The sequence below is a fragment of the Tenebrio molitor genome, chromosome 4, assembly GCF_963966145.1.
Source record: "Tenebrio molitor chromosome 4, icTenMoli1.1, whole genome shotgun sequence".
Classification (NCBI taxonomy): domain Eukaryota; kingdom Metazoa; phylum Arthropoda; class Insecta; order Coleoptera; family Tenebrionidae; genus Tenebrio; species Tenebrio molitor.
This window is the reverse complement of record NC_091049.1, coordinates 11,439,470-11,465,543: the sequence shown is the minus strand read 5'-3', so window position 1 is coordinate 11,465,543 and position 26,074 is coordinate 11,439,470. Positions and strand designations below refer to the sequence as shown.

The following is a 26,074-nucleotide window of genomic DNA, read 5'->3' as shown; positions in this document are numbered from 1 at the left end:
AATATGACACCCGTTTAAAATATAATTTTTTTAATATACGAATACATTTGGGTATTTATTTTATATTTTTTATTAATTAAAACCTCGTTCTGTTCTATTTGTCTGATTTTTAAAACTTCTTGAATATTTTCTCGGTAAATCTGACATTCACATTTTCAAAATTGACACAATCAAAATTGAGGTTATTAATACATAGGGGTCGTTTTAGAATGTATGACAGCACGATGACATTAGTGTCCAAAATTTTTTGATCGCAATAGTACAAGTGGATGCGTCTAATGTGAAAAACAGAAAATATTTTGTGATTGCAGTGCAATATTTTAAAAACGATGGCGGTGCAGTAAATAAATTACTAGATTTTATAGAAAATCCAGACGAAACTGCATTAGGAATGTTTAAAATGCTGCGGAAAACTATAACGGACCACAGATTATCTCTTAGAAATTTGTCTGCACTTAGTGCAGATAATTGCAACGCAAATTTCGGTCAAAATCATTCTCTTTTCGTTTTAATGAAAGAAGAAATTCCAGGACTGTTGAAAGCCAATTGTCACGCCCATATTATTCATAACACAGTAAAATTTTTAGTAGATAAATTAGACTATGATATAGAAAACCTAGTGCTCAAATTATATGGACACTTTAGTTTGTCAGCTAAGCGTCGAGAAGCATTAAAAGGGTTTTTTGAATTTAATGAAATGGAGTATAGAGAACTACTACATCATGTTACTACCAGGTGGTTAACTTTATTTCCTTGTATTGAAAGAATATTAAATTCCTGGCTGTCTTTAATTTCGTACTTCCGCAGTTTACCTGACAATGAGTGTCCAAAACAGATTAAAACATTGTTGTATATTAAAGACAATGAATATGAAAATACTCCTGAAAATGAAATACCAGAAATCTATTTATTATTTTGTAATAGTTTACTGAAATTATTCCAAGATGCAATTTTAATTTTAGAAGGCAATAAAATAACAATAATTGATATTTATGAAGTTGTTAGTACTTTATTGGTCAAGCTTGAAGAACGGCAAACAAAACATTATTTTGGATATCTAGTAACACAAAAATTAAAAAATATAGACCCATATAAATTTAAACAAATTGAGAATAATTTTGTTGCTGTGCTGATAGCCTCAATTAAATATTTTAAAAAATGGTTTGATTGTAGTGAAGATACGTTTTTGTATTTTGTTTCAAAACTTAATTTAAAAGCTAATGTTCAATTTGATGATTTTGTAAAAATTATTGAAAAAATTTCGCACAATTTAGGATTAGATATGGATTGCTTATTTGACGAAACGAGGATTCTGAATCAAATATTGGATATCTTTAAAACAGCTTTCTCTCCCTAAAAACTGGTGATAAATGGCTACATATTCTTCAAAAGACAGAAAATTTACCCAATGTTGTTAAACTAATGTCTTATATTTTAAGTGTGCCAGCAACAACATCATATGTAGAACGGGTGTTCAGTATTATGACAAACAAATGGACGGATGTACGAAATAAATCCCGCTTGGACTTAATTAAATCGGAACTGTTAATCACTTTAAATTTCAATTTTTCCTGCAAGGAATTTTTTAATTATGTAACAACAGACCAAAAAATGTTGAGTGAAGCACGCAGTTCTGATAAGTATAATGTTTAAACTTAAAGTAAAAGTATATGACTGTAAGTTATACATATATGGTTAGGTATATGAATAGGTAATATTTACCTACTAGGTTTTTGTAACTTTTTGAAATAAAATTATTATTATAGTTTGCAATTTCTCATATATTTTATTAAAATCTCATATATTTTTTCATGCCATCTCGTATATGTCTGTTTTTAAAATCTGGCAACCCTAGGTAAGATGCCTAAAGTGGATGTACTATCGCGACCAAAATACTTTGGTCGTCAATGTGACATAAATGGCATTCAATTGTAAAGCAAACTTTAGGATGTTTAACCTTATTTTTTACTACTGTCAAAATTATTTTAATCTATCTGTGTCATACGGGTGGTGGGGTAAATCTCAGCTGCGGAGGCAGGGTTCAAAAGCAAAAGATCAACATGGTCGCGGTTTAGACAACCTTCAGAAGCAAGTAAGACGATTCTATATTTATCAAAAACTGAAGGTGCCATATTTTTGACAAGAATAATTTGAAATTGTCATGTATATTGACATTAATACTTGATTTACATTTGAAATGTCAAAAAGTGACGACCAAAGTATTTTGGCCGCGATAGTACGTAAAAGTTTTTGATATTTTAATAGTTATTTTTGTATTAAGTGCGCAAAATGGTCGAGACCGTCAGGTCGAGACTTCAAACTCATTCGAATGCGCCAACAAAACAATCATTGTGCGCACGAAATGCAAACACTATTTTTTCTACAACTGCTTTTTAAACCTTTGCTAATGAAACTTGCCCGCTTGCGCTGGTCACTTGGTTACGAATTTTTGTAAAATTTTCCTTGGATGTTAAAATTTTTTTTTTCTACAATTGATCAAAAAACGGGTGTTTACGCATTAATTTTAGTGCGCAAAACACGCGTTTTTTTCACAGTTAAAAAAAATATTTTTTTTCACCGTTAAAAAAAATTTTTTGCGCACTGCGAAAAATTTCTGAGATTTCTAAAATTCAGAACAAACTAAGAAGAAAATTTTATTGAAACAATTATAACAGGCAATTACAAGTCAACATACTTTATTTTGATATTTGAAAATTAAAGTTACAAGCAGAAAAATTACTTCCCGCTATAATTTCCGATTCGAGTGAACATCAATATTTTCTTTTATATTTAAAGTTGCCTTTAACATCAAAAAAAGGGACCACAATGTTGACGGCTCCAAAATCTTCGACTTTTCCTCTAAATATGCTAATAGAACGTTTTCTGTTGTGTTACTAATTTTTTTAGAGTCACACCCAACCCGGAAATCTTGTAAGCTTTTACATACTGCGGTCTTGACTTCTTCGGCAAAATATTCGCAATCGCTTCATTAGCTACTGCTTCTACATCATATTCAGAATCACTGGAGTCTTCCATGAGTCTGCTAACGTTCATTTTCACAGAATTTATAGAAAACACTTGGAAAGCGACACTTATTCAGATGACAGATTTATTTTCAATTTTTATTTACATTAGTAACTACGGGAACAAAAACCCGTGCAACGATAACTTAAAAAAATAATGCTGCCTTTTTTATGAATTCAATATTTTTTAATAATAAACTTGCTGTTTAAAGCTGTGCAATTGTAGAAAAAAAGTTGTTTATATTACGTACGCAAAGTCAGTTTTTTGAGCTTTCGTTTCGTTTCACTCGCGTTTTAAAATGGCCCACGCGTGCCAAAAAAGGCCCAATTTACACACAAACTCGTCAAATAAACTACTATTTTAGAATCTGCGTCTCTAATAGGTCTATTATTATATGTATTCAATTTGGAGTCGCTTATGGCTATCTCTTAAAGCACTCGTAGTTTAATAGATCTCTAAGAAAATTTTTATCAATATTTCACTATATTATTGTTATTTACACCAAAAAACTTCCAATATTCATGTTCAAACTTTACTTTTTAATACCTGTGCATCCGTTACCTTGAATTACCAATTAATACAAAATTCCCTATAATTTGAAAGTTTAATTTTTTAATTTATAAATTAAAACAAGGGTGCAAATTCTAAAAAATAACATAAAAAAACTCGCGTTATAAGGGCATTGGCGCACTCGTCCAATAAAAAACTTCCCTACGGGTCGTTTTCTACACCTGGGACTCGTGCGCCAAATCAACCCTTATAAAACACGATCTTTAATATACTAATTTTCACTGTTTTTCCGGTGAAAAAAAATAGTAAGCCATCCAACATCCAAGGAAACTTTTTGACAACTATTTTTGATCTATCAAAAAATGACATACTTCGCGACTTGATAATGATGCATAAATGTCGAGTTTTTTTGACGGTTGTAGAAAAAATACATAAATGGTCGAGATAGGCCCCTAAAAGAAAGAGAAGCGGTTTTAAAAGCAGGTCATATAATATTGTGTGGTATTAAAGGTGGTTCGTGCTGCATAAATACAAGTTTGTGTTTATAAACAAGTGCTTTGTCTTCTCCACCACATGAAACTGAAATTACATTAGCCGAAAATGTAGTGAATTGGGGATGTCTTTGTACCTGTAACTGTACCTTACGGCTAATTATTTGCAGACGTTTTCCATGGTTAGCATTCTCACCTGATGGAATTGTGGTTGCAAATGAAAAACCCATATGCAGGTTTGTTTCAGCTATAAGATACTGCAAATTTTTAAGACAACAATTTTTTTTAGGTGTGAATGTTGGAGCTAGTGATTTTGTCAACACATGTGATTATTTATCAGTCCAAATTAATCAAATTATGTTGAGCAAAAAACATATTTATTATGGACAGATACAACTTGGCTCTGGCTCTGTTAAATCTATAAAACTCATTTAGTAATTTATTTATTCACCACATTCCAAATCATTTTTACAGTTGGATATCAAGTTTGATAAGGAATTTGCAAAGAATTTAATTGAAGTTGTATCTTATAAATACTTATGTAAAATGATGCATGTGTATTGTATTGTCAAAATGTAAGGGATAGCAAAAATAATCTTAGTGCCAGTTTAGTTTACTTTATTAAATTTGTACTTTTTATATAATATAAGAATTTGCACAGAGTAGTTTTTTTACATTACAGCACAGACAATTAAACTATAGTAAGACACTTCAATCCCATATATAGGCCTTGCCAAACCCAAATAACCACCACCTGTTGAATTATGTTGGTGAAAACAAAATTACACTAAGTGTTTAATGGCGATTTTGATATTACTAGGATGCTAGACCAATCAAATCTAAGTGTACAGCGTTGCCGGTTGATTTTTTGGGTAGAATGCAGTGTTGGTGGTTATTTGGCTTTGGCAAAGACTATAATAATGTTGGAATAGCTTCGACGGTGCTGCTCCACACGCATTTGGCCAAAAAACTCCGTCGTATTTATTCGTAAAATTTCGATTATTACCGTTGTATTTAAAACAGTCAAAAAATATTTGTCAAATGTGACACTTTTCTGAAAAAAATAAACATGTACTTATTAAAGATATAAGACTTTCTGTGAATAAAAAGGTAGGAATTAGTGCCATTTATTAAATGAAAGTAATTAATTTTAAGGATTGTTGGATATGTTGAATGGATTGTACTGGGGTTAACCAACAGACAATTTCAAATGCATTTCCGGGTCAGCCGTTTCAGTTTGGAAAAGTTTGTCCCCATTATTGTCGACATGATTAAAAAAGAGACAGCAGTTAGACGACCCCGAATAGACACACAGAAACAATCACTACGTGTATTGTGGCTTCTGACAACTCCAGATTCGGGCGTATCCGAGTTGGGCCCGGTACCTGAGATAATCCTCGCTCAAATTAATCGGCCCCCAAGTATCCCCAATCCGGGCACCACCTAATCCGATAAGGAGTAGGGCCACGCGGCCAACAACTAATTATAAAAATGTATCTTAATTTTAGTTCCATTTGAATATTTGCTAGTGAATCTGTAAATACCTACCTAGTCTCAGAAATGGAAGTGAAATCAATTTTGGGTGAAGAAGGGAAACAGTTGCTTGTAGTGAATAATTTTAAGTTTTGTGTGGCAAGGACGATGAAATTCGGTGAGGTTGTGTCAACAAAAAATCAAACTGCCTTGCAAAAGTGTAAACCTTCGGTTCCGAACCAACGAATGTAATCAGCAGTGATCTTATTCATAATCACCCGGAAGAAGAAAATATAGAGGCAAGCACTGAGTAATGGCGTCAAAAGAAAATCTCTAGACAATTTAACACACAAACCTGCAAAACTATTGCATCAAGAATTGCGACAAAATGGTTTTTTGGATCAGATTTTCACTTATGATGTGGATCGTGCGCGGAAGAATCTGTGGCAAGCCAGAAGATCTGTCCAACTTCCTCTCCCAAAAACTCAACTTGAAGCGAATAATTCTATATCCTGGTTAGATTTCGTTATGCTGTTTGTTATAATACGCTTTAACAGTAATTAAGAAATAATAATTGACTTGTTTGTTTGTATCTACGAGTATTTATCTAATGTTTTTTGTACATTCTTATGTAAAATAATGTAAATATTTCTGAAATAAAAATGGTAATTTTGAAACATTCTTTTGCTCTGGTATAACCGTAAATGGATAGAATTGTCAAAGGATTACCTCAAGTAGATAGGTACTGAACTCCGATGGCGTCAAGACGGTGCGGCGCGGCAAAGGATTACACTGGTCTACAGTGAAAAAATATTCTGAATAATTTTAACTAATTTTTGCTTGTCTACCCATGCTGAATACGAGTTGATAAGTAATAGTTATTTACACTACGAGAGAGGAAGGTAAAGCTTTTGTTCACGCGAATTGCATGTTCGGCCACCACGCGCAGCGGAGTGGTCGATGCAATTCAAGTGAACAAAAGCGGCCTTACTCTCGAGTGCTGTATTTGATTTTGTTCGATACCAGACATAACTCCTTAGAAAATGAGTCTGTAACTTTATATTCAAAATTTTAAATAAAATTAAAATAAAATAAATAAATCACATTTTCGGAGAGATCTGTTGCTATGGAAAAAAATAAAATACAAAATAAACAAAGTTTTTCAAAGTAAATAAAGTGATTGTGCACACCACGTTGTGGAAATGGATGGCGAAGAATTCTGTGTTCCTGACGACGTCCTGGAAGAGGCAAGTGCCGCGAAGTACCAAATGGTGCCTACGAAATCAAAATTACGATACCAGAAAGAATCGGAAATATTTATACAATGGCAGACCGAGATCAAGGGAAAAGACGAAAGCAGCATCAGCGCGGTTATTCAATGTTGAAGAGTACACTGTTTATATTTCAAAACGTTTATATCTCCAGGTATCCAGGTAAGAGGTTTTTTTAATAAGCTATTAGTTGTTTTAATATAATAAATTGTACAGGTTCAACAGTCTCACCTACTTTTTGAAAACAAAATGTAGAAACTATCAGCCGAAAAAAGCTACAACTTCTTCAAGAAACGATGTTTGCAAGTTTTTACTGGAAGCGGCGGACCAAGAGTGGATCCTTCAGAAAGTTGTACTGATGATGGGCATATTCGGTGGCTGTCGTGATTAATTATGTAAAGTGATGAATTGTTATACAGTGAGTTTTTTTTAAGACTGGCCATAGGGTTTTACACGCTACATTTTTCAACCCCCTGTTAACTTTTGTCCTCATGAAAATATTCAACTCAGTTTTGTAGTAAAGTTGTGGGATATGATAATGTATTGAAACAATTTCAATTTAATAACCAGAATCAAGGAATAAGTTATAGCAAAAAGACATTTTTTGAATTCCGTTTGCTCTAATTTTAAATTTTCAGTAGGCTAAAATTTCACCTGACATTTGTAATTTTGATATGTAATTGATTATGTGATTGCTTAACTGCCTCTGGAGGCCATTTTGAACATTTCATTTAATTTTTATTAAAGTAAAGAAACTTGTTATAACATAAATAATGAATCTATCGTTATAAAATGTAAAATATTAATGTTCACACTATTTTTTGCAAATAACATTTTATTTGTAAATTGTCTATTACAACCATTTAGGTATTACAAATACAAAGTTAACAGGAGGTTGAAAAATTAGCATGTAAAACCCTCTGGCCAGTCTTAAAAAAACGCACTGTATACGTTATTCACGTTGAATTGAAAATTTCAAGGTCAAATAATTCAGCAAACAGTGACATGCAGGTAAATACCGTTCACGATGGATTGAGCATTGCTAAATTCGCATTATGTTGGTTAGCTGCATGTCACTATTTACAAAACATAATTACAGAGCCAAAAAATAAAGTACTTTTGTTCGATACCTCCCTAGAAAGTGGGTCTGTATCCATGGTTACCAGTGAGTGAAGGTTCCACTTTCGCTCACGCACTTTCGCTCACGTACTTTCGCTCACGCACTTTCGCTCACGCATAATTGAAATTCGATTTTATGGAAAAGAATTTGTATATTGAAAATAAATACATACCAATAATAACTAAACGTTATTCACGTGGAGTTGAACATTTCAAGGTCAAATAATTTTACGAGAAGAATACTTTTTTAAAGTCAAAATTTGTAGACTAGTGTTATTGCAGGTAGCCGGGCCCAACTCGGACATGGGATTACAGGGCATTAACGCGCGGGCCCAACTCGGACACACCGCCAGATTCGTTTCCGTACATTTTCCTATTAACTAATTAAGAGCTCGGTTTATTATTTCCAGCAATTAATAGTTATTTAATAAACTAGTTTGTTAATGAATGCGATTAATAATCGAAACTGTTTAAAGCACGAACGAATGTAGCGAGTAATAGTTGAAATTATTAATCGTCCATTATCAAACGAGTTGATTACAAAAAATTTTCGTTGACCGCAAATTTTTTTTTGTAACAAAATTTCAAATTAAACCCAAATCAAAACCAATTTCATCTTTTCCGATAAAGATGAGACCTTCATCCTTTTTTTGTCCTCAGGGTCGGCCATTATTAAATCTTTCAACACTTTCTGTTCACTTTTCCACAAAGAGTGTCAGAAGACGCCAACTCCATTCACATTCAATTTCACGTAAAAATCACGGTTGCTACGGAAACCTAGTTACCTTTGAAAAATATGACATGCGAATTATAACCAAAAAGGTCGGCTTCTGAAAAAGTGAATTCGTAATTGTGCAGTTATGGAGCTATAAAATATAGAAAACCCTGCTGCACTACCTGCTGCAGTGTTGGAAAGTGCAAACAATGCATGTTCGACGTTGTTTAAGGTTTGACATGGGAAAATCTAGTCTTTCAAAAACATTTTTCAGAATAATAAGTGCATTGAATAAGATTGCCGCGAAATCAGAATAATTAAGGAAAAATTTTATAACTGTGCTGGAGTAGATAATGTCATTGGAACTTTGGTTCCCATCAAAGCTCCAAAATGTGATCCAGAGGTTTATGTTAGACGCAAATGTAACCATGCAATAACATTACAAGCAATGTGTGATCCCAAATTAAAATTTGCTGATTGTTTTGTGGGCTACCCTGGCTCTGTAAGTGATACAAGAATTTTTAGAAATTCCGATTTATATAATAGCGTAAATAATGCCCAGCATCAATACTTTCCACATGAAGAATTTATAATAGGCGATAAGGCATATCCTAATCTTTCATGTGTCTTTCACCATATGTATATTGACAGGGGAAATTTAAGAATGAACTGGAGAAACATTGTAAAATGGCGAAAATTGCTCAAAACTGGTACAATTGTCCTTTCGTCCATGCTAAAGTACTGTGCCAAATTAAAAAAAAATGGTGGAGGAATTTTAAAGTTATTACCTTTTAAAGTTTCGGGATATTTTACACGTGTTCTTATGAGAAATCGATCAATGCTCCTATATAAATTGATAAAATAGTATATTGTTATATAAGTGAGGAAAAGGATGCATTGCTAAACGAGAATGACAATTGGATCACGAGCGATAGCGAGTTGATCTAATCATTCAAGTTTAGCAATGGACCTTTCCTCACGTATATAACATACTATTTTTTCCAACGTCAAGAGCTTTCGGTTTATCTTGCATAGGTATTATCAATTTATTATTTTATACAAATCAACATAGAAGTAAAATTTGAAAATCACGTTTCCATGCTCACAGTAAACAATAAAATTTAATTAATGAATGTCAAGTCGTGTTTTTACCAAAACGTGAAAATTAATCAGAATTTACTAAACAAATAGTGATGGAAGTAGAAGATAGTGTTGTAAATTTACCAAATACAGAAATTAAAGAAGCAGCGAACTAGGTATCTTTGGAATTATTACCTATAAAATCTCGAGCACGCTACGGAAAGGAATACGATCCGTTACTGAGATGGAGACAAGTAGTAAGAAGTGCTAGTTTGGCGTCAACGTCAAGCTCTGTACCGACACGTTATTTAGAAAAAAAAAATCAGGAACATTTGGAGTTTTAATTCGTGTAAAAAATTGTACATTTAATTTCTATAATACTGATAAAAAAGTTAAGTATCTTTGTATGTGCTAATTGTTAATAAAGAATTCTTACAAATGTATATGTATGTATGAACGTTATTTTAAAGAAAGTACCTAAATGGGGATCAAATTTTTTTTTTACTTTCCCCACTAGTGAGGGAAGTGATTTACTTTCCTCACATGTGATGCAAACGCCTACTTTCATCTCTAAATTGAGTGATGGAAATGTCATTTTCAGACTTGACGTTGGAAAAAACATATTTCAAAATGGCCAATTTTGCTTTAATTTTTCAAACATAAAGTATCGATATCGTAGAATTTTCTAATGAATTTACAAAAAAAGTTGGTCGAGGATTTTCCATGTAATCGCTAATTATATGTGGAAAAACACAGTTTTCCACGTTATACAGCTGTTTTAATTTCAATAAAATGTGAACAAAATGCATATACATAATTGATGTCCGAATGCAATATTATACTCATATCGCACGGTTTACAACAGTTACATTAACAACGTTTTCTTTATACCATACTGTTATTAGGATTATCAGTACTCAATGCTTGATTGATATGACACCTATAACAGTCTAGGCCGTTATTCAAAATTATCAGACCGAGGTCGTTATTTTTGCTGCCGTTGCTACGTTTTCGGCACAAATGACAACTAAATTTAATTTTTGAAGTAAAGAGAAATGTCAGTCTTACAAATAAATCATCGTTAAATGTTAAGTATTATTGGTATAAAGAAAACTATAAAACAACATACGGCCAATATGGATATAACAGACTCGGTTGATTATAAAATCTCGGCTCAGCCTCGATTTTACAATGTCTCAACCTCTTCTGTTATATAACCCATATCGGCCTAATACCGTTATATAAACTAGGCAAAAATGAAATGTTTCAAGTACCTGTTTTACATTTTAAATTTATCCAGTGTTTAAGATTACGTAGGAGGATTGGGGCAATTATTTTGCTTTCCAAGAAAAATTGTGGAATTCCCTATTCATTTTGGCCTAGTTTACTATAACAGAAATGCAATGAAAATTTTCATCTTGAAATTTATTTCGGTTATGTTTCCTTTTACGTACAGTCTTAGCCAAAACATTGTAAAATTACATGTAAGTAATTATCTAAATATCAAGAAAATAAACACAAAATATACTTACAACTGATTAAAATTCGTTTCCAAAAGTTAAAAACCTTTTTTTCTACAATCGATGTAGAAAGTAGGTCTTTGCGCTTGCATTTGACAACGCAAAGATGACGTTTTCCGAGGACTGTCACTTTGTCGCTCACACGCGAAAAAATGTACAAAACGCTCGCTCTTCGAAACACATCCGGAATTTCCTTCTATATTCCTAAAATCTGTCCAATTTTATAATAGTTTTCATTTGTAAAATAATGTTTCTTATTCTAAATAAATTTTTAAAACAATTATTTTGTTTTGCTATCGATATTAAAATTGTCTATGGTCATTCAAATGAATTAAAATAACTACATATTAAAAGATGTAACTATTTTAAAATATGTCGGTGAAAGATTTTCTGCAACATATTTTTTGGAAGATACAGCTACAAGGAGCAATTTGAGACTAAAATTAGATTTGGACATTTTTTTTAAACGTGACTTGTGCTTAGACCAACTGTGCCTATACAGCGAGAGTTGCACCGGCCAATGCTCTTCTAAATTTATCAATGCACATAAGATAACAATACAAAAAGGGCACACACAGATGGAGGTAGTCTCTATGCATTCGTCCATAGAAAAAAAAGTTAGAAATTACAAGGTAAACATACCTGCCGATTACGTGACTTTGTGTCAAGTAGCACGAACACATCCTAGGCCTTATAATGTAGACCATATCATTCATTACTTTATAAACCAATAAGAATCTTTGATTTTCTTTAGTTACCATGTATTGCGGCGGTTATTTTAGTAACCAGGACGATTTCGAATATACGAACCTTTGTATATTGGAATATACCAACCTTTGTATTTTCGCTCGCTGCTTTAACTTACAATTTTTTTTGCGCTAGCCGTCACATCAAATCGCTCTGCTACTGAATGGGCCCAGTCGGTTTCGGGAACCTGTTTAATTATTTTTTTTATTCATGATATAGTCACTAATAATATCCCGAGTGCATGTCAAATTGCCGATAATTTGCTTGAGTGCGCGAAGCGCACGAGAGAAAATTATCGACAATTTGACATGCACGAGAGGATATTTTGGCAGACTATTTCCTGAGAAAAATTTACATGATAGGTAAGTACAAATAAACGTAATTCTTTTTAAAATATAAAATTATTACCAAATGATTTCTTAATTAGGACTACGCAAAAATTTGGCACTAGTGCAAATTATCGATAATTGCACTAGTGCAGTATTATCGCTGTAATTCAATCGCTATTGGCTAAAATTCAAATATTCGAGCTTTTTGATTGACTTAAATTTTTCGAAGGAAATAGCCTACCCGTATACAACTCGAGGATGGCAAATTCTCGATTATACTCCACGTGTTACCTGGAACACGTCTCGGGGAGGTCTGAGCGGGGTGTCCACTCACGATCTCGGCAAACCTCCTGCCGCGGCGTGATCTCGGGTGGTGAGTGAACACCTTCTACCACCCCGGCTAAGGTCAGTGCTGTCGTCGACATGCCGCAGCCGAAGGGTGTTCGCGACGTCCATCGTCTGATAGGGATGATGAGTTGGTACCGGCGGTTCGTGCCGAATTTTTCGACCATGGTGGCGCCGCTCACCAACTTAACAAGGAAAAATACGCGTTTCACCTGGACTCCGGAGTGTGAACAAGCATTCACAGACGTCAAAAACGCCTTGGTCAACGCGCCGATTTTGTCATGCCCGGATTTTGACCATCCCCTTACTCTTCAGTGCGATGCAAGCGACGTCGGAATCGGGGCGGTGATGACGCAGAACATCAGCGGTCGGGAGCACATGATCTGTTATTTGTCGCGCGCCTTGTTACCGGCGGAACAGTAGTTAGTACCACAAAGGCGAAGGAGTGTCTCAGTGTCATCTACGCGATTGAACCTCTGCGATGTTACCTAGAGGGTAGGCGGTTCACGGTGGTGACCGACCACTACTCCTTATTGTGCTTAAACAACCTGAAAGATCCGTTGGGACGCGTCGGCAGATGGGTCATGCGCTTGCAGGCCTTCGACTTCGACATTGTGCACCGGAAGGGTAAGGAAAACGTCGTACCGGATTGTCTGTCGCGAACGGTAGCTCCGGTTACGGCCCAAATTGAACAATTGGAGGCGGCCAAAAGAACGGGTGACAAATTTATCGTGCAGCTAATTCAAAAATTTACCGAAAATCCCTTGAAGTATCCGAACTTTAGAGTTCGTGACGGTCACGTCTTCAAGAGGGTTAACCGTCGTGACGGAGAGTTCGACCCGGAGTGGAAGTGGGTGGTACCGAACGGTTCGCGAGATGAGCTGCTCAAACGGTATCATGACGACGCAGCCACGGGTGGACACCTCGGCGTCTATAAAACATATCATAAGATCCACGGCAGCCATACGATCGCCGACAGCACGCAAGGTTATAGACGAGATGGAGCGAAGAGTGTTCTTAATGTTCGGAGTCCCGGAGTTCATTATCGTGGATAATGGGGTACAGTTCGGGAAGAGTCGTGAATTCCAAACCTTTTTAAATAATTACGGAGTGAAACCGTATTATAATTCTCTATTCACTCCTCAGAACAACCCCACGGAAGGGGTGAACCGGACCATGAAGTCACTGATCGCCTCGTATACGGATCAGGACCAAGCGAAATGGGACAAAAATTTAGGTCGCGTCGCGTGCGCCTTAAGAACGGCCAAACACGAGGCTACCAAACAGACTCCGTAGTTTCTAAATTTCGGAAACGAAATGACAGATCACGGCACGGGACATGAACTGCAAAGGACGCGGGAATCGCTGGAGGACGGTGCGGAAGCAAACCCACTTGGAGAACAAGTGACGGAGTCCAAGTTGGACAAAGTACGGCGCTTGGTAACGGGACTCATTAACAGATACCGGGATAAAGCGAAACGGTACTACGATGCGAAGTGTCGGGAAGTTGAATATGCGGTGGGTGATCTGGTTTGGAAACGCCCCTATCCGACAACCGATGGCACCAAACATTTTAGCGCCAAATTGGCAAAACCATTCGGAGGTCAGTTTACAATCTCGGAGCGCCTCGGTAAGAATGTCTACGCCCTCGTGGACGATCTCGGTGTCTACAACGGCAAATGGCACGTAAAGGATCTCAAGCCAGATCACACACGCGAGAGCGAGGACGATCGTGATTCAGATACATTTATTGTATTAATACTTAAATTTAGCTAATAATGGTGTTTCTTAGATGGTAACTGTTACTGGATCCCTAAAACGACCGAAATACTCCAACTATTTGGAATTGACAATTGCAATAAACATGAAGAAGTAATTAATGATATTCCTGACACAAATGAATGCAACAATAAACAATAGAATAAAAATGCCACATTGATGTTGTTAAATCTGTATAAAAAATATACGAAACAATTTGCGTCTACGACAACAAAAAATGATAAAGTGTAGCAAGATCTTGAAAAGGATATGAAAACCCAAAAAATTTTCTACTCATCGGTTCAATGCAGGGATAAATTCAAATACCCGAAGATGCGTTACGTTGAGAAAAAGGATAACATGAAAAAAGAAACGGGAACCGAAAATTTTAAATTTGACTACTTCGATGAAATGGAGGAAATTTTTCGGAAAAACCAAATGTGACTCCTGTTGCAGTACTAACAACACTGGATATAATATAAATTGTTTTCATACCATGTTAATAAGGGCTCATTCTTATAACTCAGTGCATCTCAAGACTAATTAGGAACTCATTGCCTTTCAGAAGATGATGATGAAGAAAAGAGCGTCGAAATCAAAAATGGAAAAAAAAGTAAGCAGAATGATGGAGATGAAAATATTATCTTAAAAGTAGCTATTGATTCTTATAATGATAAAATGGATCAATTATTGAAAAAATTGTAACCTCATTTATGCAAGGAATCAAAATTATGAGTTAGTGATTATTAATTTCAGAGAGTTAAATTTTATTGTCTATACGTTTAAGAACTGTTTATTACCTCGTTTTTTACATTATACAGTGAGCGGCAAAAGTATGGAATAAATTCATTAAAAATTAAACAAAATTTTTTTCGAAAAAATCTTTGAACAGGTCAATCTTAGTTTATAAAAATACATATTTTAATACAAAATAAAATTCCAAGCAGTCATTTGTTTTCGAGTTATGACGTCATCGATAGTTTTTTTAAATATAAACCCCCTATTTTTTTCTTGATTCTGATAGCCCTTTTAATTGTCTAAATGCCAGTATAAAAATTTTGTTACCTTACATACGGAAATTTTTGAGAAAAAAAAAATAAAGTTGGAAAAAATAAATTTTATAACGAACAAAAACAAGTCAAAAACTGTGTAAGTTCTTAAAATTATGGAATTAAATGTTCGAATTGCCATCCCCCAGCTTGTTGACAAAAAGCAAGTTTATGAAGAAATTCCCACTATTTTAGTTTTATCTAGTTTTATCTCCGCACCCAATCAAAATTAAAATTTCTATACGTAGTCGAGTCAATGAAGGTTTTTACTTCTTAATCCTCAGAAACAGCTCCGATTTTGATGATTTTTTTTTTAAATGTGTGTATTTATATATTATTTGAAATCAGAAACATTTTGTTTGGGCACGTAAATATTTATATTGTTTAAACAATAATTTGCTATTTATGGAAAAAAATCCGTTTTCCACGATATTTATTTCAAAGATTTTTTTTATATGGAAACTGAAGTATAAAGACTAGTTGTTAAGTTAAAATTTCTAGTAAAAAAAACAATTTTTACAACAAAAAACATAATAAAAATGCAACATAAAAGCAAATGCAGAGAACATTTTTTACCCATTCGTGTCTTTCTGAACAGCTTAAACAATGACATAGTTGAATCAAACAGTGTAGTTGTTTAAATTACAAAAATATCCTCTGGAAATTCATAGCCATAATTACAATTAAGTAGTGCTTATAGGCGGCCCGGCCGCGACTCGAACGGAGCAAACAGTGAAATTCATCTGTTGGAAATCCTACACTAAAGCTTGCTAAGTTAATTTCTGGGAATAAAACAGGCTAATGCCTCTATTCCTCCAATTAATAAAAATTAATAATAATTAAAAAAAAATCAATTAATAATATGTAATTTCAGCAACGGGAATAGTATATTATAATATTAATTGATTTTTTTTAATAAAAATATTAATTTTAATATTTTTATTAAAAAAAAAATCAATTAATAATATGTAATTTCAGCAACGGGAATAGTACCGCAATCTCTTTTTAAAAATTTAAAAATTTTGGACTTAGAGAACACATTGGTGGTTGAAATTCAAAAAGGTATATTATTATACTCATGTCATATCGTGAGGAAATTCCTTAACATTGACACAGAACATAAAACACAAAAAAGTCAAAATGTGGAGGCGAGACGCCGGTAATTATGTTGATAAGCACTGCACTATTACTTGATAGTATTATCCGTAATAGTGTATGTACTCCGGCAAAATTGCCGTGCCGCCGGGTGGTGGAGGGTTAAGATGTAATAATAATAATAATAAAAATAATGTTGAAAATGTTGTTACACAGTCTAGGACTGGTTTACAAATCTATGAGGGGCGTGATGACCAACTCAATAGACCGGGACCAATGGCTTCACGTGACTTCCGAATCACGAGATCTATCTCGTGATTCGGAAAAAAATGCTATATTCTAATATAGCCTTTTTTTAATAATAATAATAATTATTATTATTAATTGGAGGAATAAAGGCATTAGCCTGATTTATTCCCAGAAATTAAGTTAGCAAGCTTTAGTGTAGGATTTCCAACAGATGTATTTCACTGTTTGCTTCGTTCGAGTCGCGGCCGGGCCACCTATAAGCACTACTTAATTGTAATAATGGCTATGAATTTCCAGAGGATATTTTTGTAATTTATTTATAAAAAGAACTACACTGTCTGATTTAACTATGTCATTGTTTAAGCTGTTCAGAAAGACACGAATGGGTAAAAAATGTTCTATGCATTTGGTTTTATGTTGCATTTTTATTGTTTTTTGTTGTAAAAATTGTTTTTTTTTTACTAGAAATTTTAACTTAACAACTACTCTTTATACTTCAGTTTCCATATAAAAAAAATCTTTGGAAAAAAATCGTGGAAAACGGATTTTTTTCCATAAATAGCAAATTATTGTTTAAACAATATAAATATTTACGTGCCCCAAACAAAATGTTTCTGATTTCAAATAAAATATAAATACACACATTAAAAAAAAAATCATCAAGATATGCTTGCTTTTGTTGTTTATTTAAAATAATAATGTCTGGTCTGTTATGCTGAATATGAATGTCAGTTAAAACTGTACGATCAAAATATAATTTGTAATTGTCATTTTCCAAACAACTTTCTGGTTTATAAATATAATGTGGTTGTGTATCCTTTAATAAGTTGAATTTAACTGCTAAATTCATGTGTATAATTTTTGCGAATATATCATGACGTTTTTTATATTCGCTTTGAGCCAAAACGGTGCAAGAAGAAATGATGTGTTCAATGGTTTCCCCTTCAGTTCCGCAAATCCTACATTTATCAATGATCGATTGTAAACCACATACGTGTTTTTTATAATTTCTTGTATTTATAACACGATCTTGTATTGCAAATATAAAACCCTCAGTCTCAGGATGAATATTTGATTTTTTAAGCCATGCATGAGAAGCTTGAATATTAATTTCTGGTTGTTCTAGTTCTTTAAAATATCTCCCATGTAAAGACTTTTCTTTTATATTTGCTATAGTGTCAGGTATATTTGGCTCAACAATATCTGAAATTATATTATCACTTAAATTTAAAAGTGTGTAACCTTTATCCGCTGAATTTAATTTAATTAATATTATTAATCGCTACCTATCATTATTCATCAGTATTCAAGTGTAGAAAAATAATGAATCAAAATTATTTGGGCGTACCCTGAAAGTTTGAGCCAATCTTGGATTTCTAATCTAAAATGAAACGTTATATTGACGTTATTTTTATATACGACATGTTTACGATTTCAACAAGCTCTAGAAAATCTTCATCTTCATCACATTCTGGTATCCACACCATGTTATTATTTTAACGTATAAATTGTGACCTATCAAATAAATGTCAAAATGATACTGATCCATCCTTGATCGATAGATATCAGTCGATCACTGAAAACCACGTTCAATGCTTAGACAACCCTCAGTCACCGTTCGTACAACAAAATGGTCTAACTTTAATCTAGACTGGGAGATAAACTGAAGTTAAACCAATTTGGTACAACCGGCCCTTAGCAATACAATAATTTCTTCCTCATCAGTCATTAGAAGAACCAGATTCTTCCTCAGATGATAATTGCACCATAACGGTTGAAGTGAGTTGAGGTATGCAAGCCACTATTCGATTTCTTTCATTCGTCATAATTAGATATGGCGGGTCTTAAAAAAAATAATTAATTTAGCTACGAGGGGACCGAGAAAAATTTTGCCTTCCTCAGGGATTAATATGATTCTTATTTTGAAACGTTTTGTACAATTTTAACATTTTCTATCCAGTCACCTTGCAGATCTATACATTTCTGCCACCGATGCTTCAACTTTAAAATCCCTTCTTTATAGAAGTCTGCATTTTGATCCTTCACCCATTGGGTAACTGCATTTTGAACACTTACATCATCTTTGAAATGCGTTCCACGTAAATGTTGCTTTAAGTCCTTAAATAAGTGGTAAGGCTGCCAAATCAGGTGAATATGGTGGATATGGCAAAATTTGGAAACCCAATTCGGCCGCTTTTGAAGTTGCTGCAACGCACGTGTGCGGCGAGGCATTGTCGTGTTGGAGCAGGACACCGTTGCTGAGCATTCCTCTGCGTTTCAGTTTAATATTTTCCCTCAATTTAGTTAAAAGAGACGCATAATAGGCTTCAGTAATCGTGTCTCCTTTTTTAAGAAAAAAAAAGGTAGGGGAGAGAGGGGTAAAATGATCCTATCAGGTGAAATGATCCCTCTCAATGACGACAGAATGGTTAGCGCAATCTAGCGGAAATTGATTACAACATCACTTACAGATGCAGTTGCAGTCAGGGCACCCAGTATTGTTCCAAAGCTAGCACGCATAGCGTCAGCAGAGTGAAGTATTTATTTTTTGTGACATTGATATAAGGCCAACCGGCTTTTGTTACCATTGTAAGTACACTTACTGCGACGTAGTTGTAAAATTGCATTCATTTGTGATTAGAGCATTTTGTAAACTTTCGATATACTGCAATATCATCACATTTTTTCGCAAATTTAACCTAAAAAAAAATAAGTAAATGTGAGACATGCGGTGTGGGGTAAAATGATCCTGCATAGTAGGGTGTAAAATGATCCCGGGGATCATTTTACCCTCCTCAACGATTTCTAAGTAAATAAGTTTTGTTTCAGTCTACACAATGCCTCGTACGTATATACGAAAGACCACAAGGCAAAATTGGTCAGAGCGGAGCATGGAAAGTGCAATTAACGCAGTCAAGAACCAAGGAATGCCAATAAAAACCGCTAGCAGAAATTTTGGAGTTCCTGTAATGTCCTTAAAACGTCGAGTGAGGAGTAGGAATGTTATTACTAACACTCACAAAAAAATATTGGGCAGCAGAAAGACAGTCTTCTCTGCTGAACAGGAAGAAGAATTGGTAAATTACATTTTGGACATGGAAGTGAGAATGTATGGTTTAACTACCCATGATGTTCGAAGTTTAGCATATCAACTTGCTGAACGAAATGGTATTGCTAATCACCCATTTTCACTTGAAAATAAAATTGCTGGTCGAGACTGGTTATTTGGTTTCCAAAAGAGACATCCTGGATTATCACTGCGTGTCCCAGAAGCAACATCGGTTGCTCGAGCAAAAGCTTTTAATAAACCGGTTGTTTCAAAATTCTTTGATTTATTAAAAGCTGAATACCAAAAGCACAACTATCCAGCTCATAGAATATACAATGTGGACGAAACTTCATTGTCCACCGTTCCCGGACGCAATTCGAAAACTTTTGCAAAAAAAGGTCGCAAGCAAGTTGGCCGTGTTACTTCCGCAGAACGTGGACAATCATCAACTGCAGTGATATGTATGTCAGCTGGTGGCATGTTTCTTCCACCAATGATTATTTTTAGTAGAAAGAGAATGAAACCTGAATTAAAAGATGGAGCTCCTCCAGGTACCATCTTTGCATGCAATGAATCTGGCTGGATGAAAGAAGAAGTGTTTTCCTTATGGTTTGAACATTTTTTGTCTTTTGCAAAACCTTCGCCAGAAGATCCAGTTCTTCTAATTTTAGATGGGCATCTGTCCCATACAAAAAATTTAAATGTCATCGTTAAAGCAAAGGACAATTTTGTTTCTATCTTATGTTTACCTCCACACTGTACGCACAAGCTCCAGCCACTAGATGTAGGAATTATGTTTCCACTTAGTACAGCTGTAGATCATGCACTTGAAAGATGGCTAAACAACAACCCTGGCAGGACTATAACAACCTTTCAAATAAGTAAAATTTTTTGTGAGGGATATCTAAAGGCTTGCACTCCAGCCAATGCGATTAATGCATTTAAAAAAACAGGGATTGTGCCTTACAACAGTGGTATTTTTAATGATTTAGATTTTATAGCGGCTGAAACCACGGATGAAAAAGAAACAACTGAGATTGAGTTATCTGAAAATGTTGAAGCAAATGCCACTGATTTAGGTGAAGCCAGTACAAGTAACACTAGTCCAAATAAGACTGAGGATGTTGAAATTGATAAGACTCACGATACGTCGTTTACCAAAGCCGGTCCTATCACACTTAGGCCCTTACCTAAAATAAGTGGACCCCGAGCACAGAGGAAAAGGAAATCTGTAGGTACCGTATTGTTAACCAGTACGCCTTACAAAGATAATTTAACAGAAGAAAAAAAACAAAAAGCTGCTAAGGAAGAAACAAGAAAAAACAAGAAAGGAAAATGCAACCCAAAAAAATCAAAAAAAGGGCCTCCCAAAAAGCTTGCAGAAAGTAGCAGCGAAGAATCAGAACAGGAAAATGGTGCACTCTGTATTTATTGTTCTGAACCCTATGGAAATTCTATCGAAGGCGAAGGGTGGATACAATGCTCACGGTGTCGTCAATGGGCTCATGACGCTTGTGCAGGAATAGATGAAAACGCCTGGGATGACTTCATCTGCGACCTTTGTCTAACAAATTCATCTCATAATGCTAATTCATCCAAACGCCTATTAAAATTTTGAAGATTTGGTATTTTTTTAACTTTTGTTCATCCAATATAACTTTTTTGTGCATTTATTAGTGTGGGATCATTTTACCCAAACCTGTGTACAAAATGATCCTTTTGCAACTACCCAATTATTTATACATATATATAAATTCAGAAGCTTGAAGGCGCCAATAAAAATATTTTTGAGTAGCTAAATGATGGATAAAAGCGATGTATATAGTTACGCACAAATTCACTCAACACGTTAAGAAAAATCAATTTTTCTTTCTTAGAGGGATTATTTTACCCCTCTCTCCCCTAGTAGGAAGGTCCATCAAAAACAAAAGAAAAAAGTGGGGATTGTCATTTAAAAAAATTGCTGATGAGGTCATAACTCAAAAATGGATGACGTCATGAACAAGTGAACTAACTTGAAATAAGCACTATGAGAAATAAAAATTGACCTGTTTCAGCGTTTTCGACAAATGTCATTAGGTTTCAAATTACTGAATTTATTCCATAAGTAGTTTCCACACTGTATACGTTCTTACCAGAGAGAACGTAATAGTAAACGAGAGTGTCGGATCAAATAGGCAAACGGGGCAACAAGCGCTCAATAGCTATCTTTATTTCACTCATGCGACGCCCTATATTGGTAGACCTCTTCGTTGCTCACTAGCGGGAGCCGATGAAATTATAAAATTGATACCGGCAATTCCATAAACAAACTAACCTAACTTTTTCACATTCTTGCCAACTATCTCAACTATAAGATACTGTTTTAACTACGGTGTTTGTGAGAGCGTTTCAAGCGGCATGTGATCAAAAACTGAAACCATTCCAATCAGATCAGGTTAGGTATTAGAATAGCCACCGACAGCTAGCTGGAACTACAAAAAACTTACCACAGCATTGATGTCGATATGAATTAAGGGCAGGTATGAAACGTTGTAAGTTTATTAGGTATTAGAAGAATGATTAGTTGATTAGAATACCTAGTGACAACTGAGACTATAAGGAACAAGGAACGTACCACTGTGCTGATGTCGAAAGAACATAGCAAAAGAACTACAAATGCAGATATGGAAGGTATAATTTAGTTTTTTTTCCTAGTTATTTCTGTGATAGCATGTAAACCTATTGTAAGTATTGCAAATTAGTTTAGAATGTAGCTTTGTAGCTTTGTAAGTATAGGTTTCAAAATGAGCGTTCCAGGTAAAATTCGATACAGATGCTGTGCGCTCTCTTGTCAGAATGTATACTTAACAAATATTACTGACAACAAATATGTAAATAAACATTTTTTTTAATTCCCAAAGGATGAACGCGTACATAAATGGCATGATATCTTCCGACAACAATTGATTTGAGGGTTTAATTTATCAAAGACAAATTACCCTTGCGGAGATCATTTTAATCCAGAGTGCTTTACAAACACGTTACAGTAAGGTTGCATAAATGCGCTTTACCCTCATTTTGCTTTAATACAAATCTGGATGCACAGTTACAAGAAAATCGAGAGAAGGTTAGTCAAGTTCCGAATGAAATTTTATCCACCACTGAAAATGCAACCTTAGAAACCGGAATGGCTACACTAAAAACGGATGTAAAAAGACATTTACTGTGCAATCCTGATACACCCATAAACGAACCCCCATCCAAAAAGAGAAAAATTTGTACAAATTGTAACGAAGTTACTGGGACACCGCTCCCGGTGGCGGAAAAATTCCGTTCTTTCTTCGGGCCACGATGAAAAATTAGCGCGAAACCGACCGCACCGACCGTATCCATAACATTCGCCCCGGAACCACTGACCTCTATAGAGGTCAGTGCCCGGAACCCGTATCTCCTCCGGATACCGACATCCGAACCGAGCTTTCCCACCGCCACAGTTCGCGAGTCAGCGGCCGCGCGCAGCCCCACCATCGGGCTACCGAGCTAACAAAAGCAACGTACACAGCCGGCAGAGGAGAGCAGTGTTGCCAACTTGGAGATTTTTTCTCAATTGCTGGAGATTTTAGCAGACGAGTTTTGACTTTCTGAACGAATTTGAAACAAGTCTCAAACCTAGTGATTTTTGCTAGTACCAAGGAGATATTTTAGAGAAAAACTAGGAAAGAAAAAATATGGCACTTACTAGTTTGTACAAAACTATTTTCTGAACTACAGGAACTCGATTCTCTTTGATACTGTAGTGACGTGTGTGGCACCTTAGCCACAGCCTAACTTAGTATGCTCACATTTAAATTTAAATTTCCCTCGTGGAAGCTGAGCGCATCAATGGCTATTGGATTGACTCGACGAGAAGTACGACTAGTCCGAGAACCTTTCATTTTCAAAATATTTTCATCATGCTTTCATCCGTGCCGTGACGAGAACTCAGTGAATTAAAACCTGTGACTAAAACTAACTACATATTTCGCTTTTTTATTGATTGCAATAATTGTAAAAGAGCCATTCCACGATAAATGAAACCGTTTCAACAAAAAATGAAATTAGCTATTTTTGAAAATCGATTTGTTAATAATGTCACTTTGAATTTAAAATGTCCAAAATCACATTTGAGTCTGAACGTTTAACTCTCTTTTTTGATTTAAATGAAAAAACACTTTCGTAATGAGAGCGCTTGCAAAAAGCTTCTACTTCGCATCAAAATCTACTAGCTGGTAGCTACTGTTTTCGGATATTTTGACATGTAACATAGGTATTGTTACGATTTAAATTTCGCGGTAAATCGTAAAGGCGAGAACGTTCTAGAACATTCCAGAACGGGCTCTCGGACCCCGACTTCCGGTACCGGCCGCGTCAATTCGGCGAGAGGAGGGGAAAATATATAAAGGTGGAGCAGACGCCATGTCAGGGGTTCTCGACTAGTTCAGGTCAGAGGTCACGACCGATCCGTGTGTGAGTGTTGTGTTCAAAGGGAGAGATTAGGGGGTGTTTTCAGTGTGCAACAGGTGCTGGCGAACCCGTGGAGGAGGACCGAATCGGCTGGGAAACCGTCCTAGAGGAATTCCAACCGAAACGTCGCGGCGGAGAAAGGCTTCCTTCACGAGGGTCATCGACCCTACGCTTCAGCGGATTAATTTCACCGCCCTGTTGGGCCGGCGTCATCCCCAAGGATCCCACCAGAGAACAGGACCTCGCACCGGACTGTCCCCGGCCGAGGAACCCGAGTTCAGGAGCAACTCATATCTGGCAAGGTCCTTCAGCGTCTTTCTTTTGCAGTCCGCCATCTTGGCTCATTTCTTTTACATTGATTGAGTTATCAGACCTGGAGTGACCTCGCCAGAAACGACGCGCTCGCTGGCTCTCGGAATTTTTTTTATCAATTTTATCATTTTATATTTTTTTACACCGGGGCTAACATTGACTAATTTACGCCTATTCCTAGGAAGGGTCGAGGGGAGGAAGGACCCCGAGGACTTTCCGAGGATACGGACGGCGTGATAGACCAGCGGCGGAAGAAGGACTCGGAGGACCTTCCTCCAGCTCGCTCTTCCAGGGACTCTTCTTGGATTTCAAGCCCCAGACCCGGTGTAAGGGAAGTTATCGTCTAATTTTCATTGATTTGTCATTTGTAAATTTCGAAATATAGCCTGGTAGTACCGGCACTGTTTGTGAATTTAACTAGTATTTAAGCGCCTTCAGCGTGTTATTTTGAGAACCATCAGTTCACTCATAACCTCGCCTTTATATTGTTAACTTTGGTTAGTTCTATTTGGTCTCAAGGCTCAAAACTTTAATTTGTTCATTTTGGAATAACACTTGGTTTGTATCCTAGCATCACCTTACATAGTCGACTGTGTTTCGCCCGCAGCGGCATCTAAGTTGGAGTTAAATAGTTACTTGTCGCCTGTAAGGTTAGGAAAGGAATATTAAACACTCTCATTATTACATCTGTGTTTCTGTCCAACACCTGGTAGAACACCGTGTTTGTATAGCATCATTTCTACTTCAACAGCCTCGCTCTCGAGACGTAAGTGTGTTTATGTGCCGGACCTGGAACCAATCAGTCTCAGAAATCGTTATTTAAATTTCCCCCGGTGAAGTTGGGAGATTTAAGTTTTCTCTTGTTGGTGGAGTAGTTAAGGAGAAAATAATAACGTAACATGGGGGCTCAACCGGGATATTTATTTGACTGATTGGCTCCGGTCTTGGTGGTTACACGCCTCGAGAGTACAGAGGTCACGGTGTTGCCAGGAGTTGGAAGGAACTTTTGTAAGATTCCATATTAAAGTATTGCTTTGTTAACTGAAAATTCGAAAACCGGAGAAGAGGAATTGAAGGTGTTGTTGCCGTTCCGTCGGCGTGATGTGGAGAGTTGTTGTCCCCGGAGTTTCCGGAGGTGAACCGAAGTTCGCCGTCTACGGAGAAGTTTCCGTTTGGGACTTTCTCCATGGTGGAGAGCCGCAGTTGGCCATGGCTCTGGTCATTGGGGGCCGTGATGGGGTTTCGTTTGGAGAGCTGCGTGCTGCCCGGAGGAGCAATACCCGGGAGCCCGACCTAGAATCGCTGCGGTGTATTCTGGAACCCCAGACACGGACGGTACTGCGGAGTCCTCTGAGTACAACTGGCGTCTTCGTCCACCTGGAGGAGAACCTAATGGACGAGGTACCAAAGACGAGCGGACCTAGGGGAAGTCTTCGAGCGCCGGTGACGCAGT

The 26,074-nt window shown here is 35.8% G+C and overlaps 2 long non-coding RNA genes across 2 annotated transcripts in view; one reads left to right on the top strand and one right to left on the bottom strand.

Annotated features, from left to right (window-relative positions):
- Positions 1-21,497, top strand: part of LOC138129297 (uncharacterized) — a 116,828-nt gene extending 95,331 nt beyond the window's left edge. The window contains exons 2-3 of the long non-coding RNA XR_011159176.1: positions 19,139-19,364; positions 19,605-21,497. This is a non-coding gene — a long non-coding RNA (uncharacterized lncRNA). The remainder of the gene's footprint in view (positions 1-19,138; positions 19,365-19,604) is intronic.
- On the bottom strand, positions 4,627-14,709 carry LOC138128807 (uncharacterized). The gene is made up of 2 exons (XR_011158921.1): positions 12,675-14,709; positions 4,627-12,626 (listed from the first exon to the last, which is right to left on the bottom strand). It is a non-coding gene; the product is annotated as an uncharacterized lncRNA (long non-coding RNA).
- Positions 21,498-26,074: the final 4,577 nt, after the last annotated feature.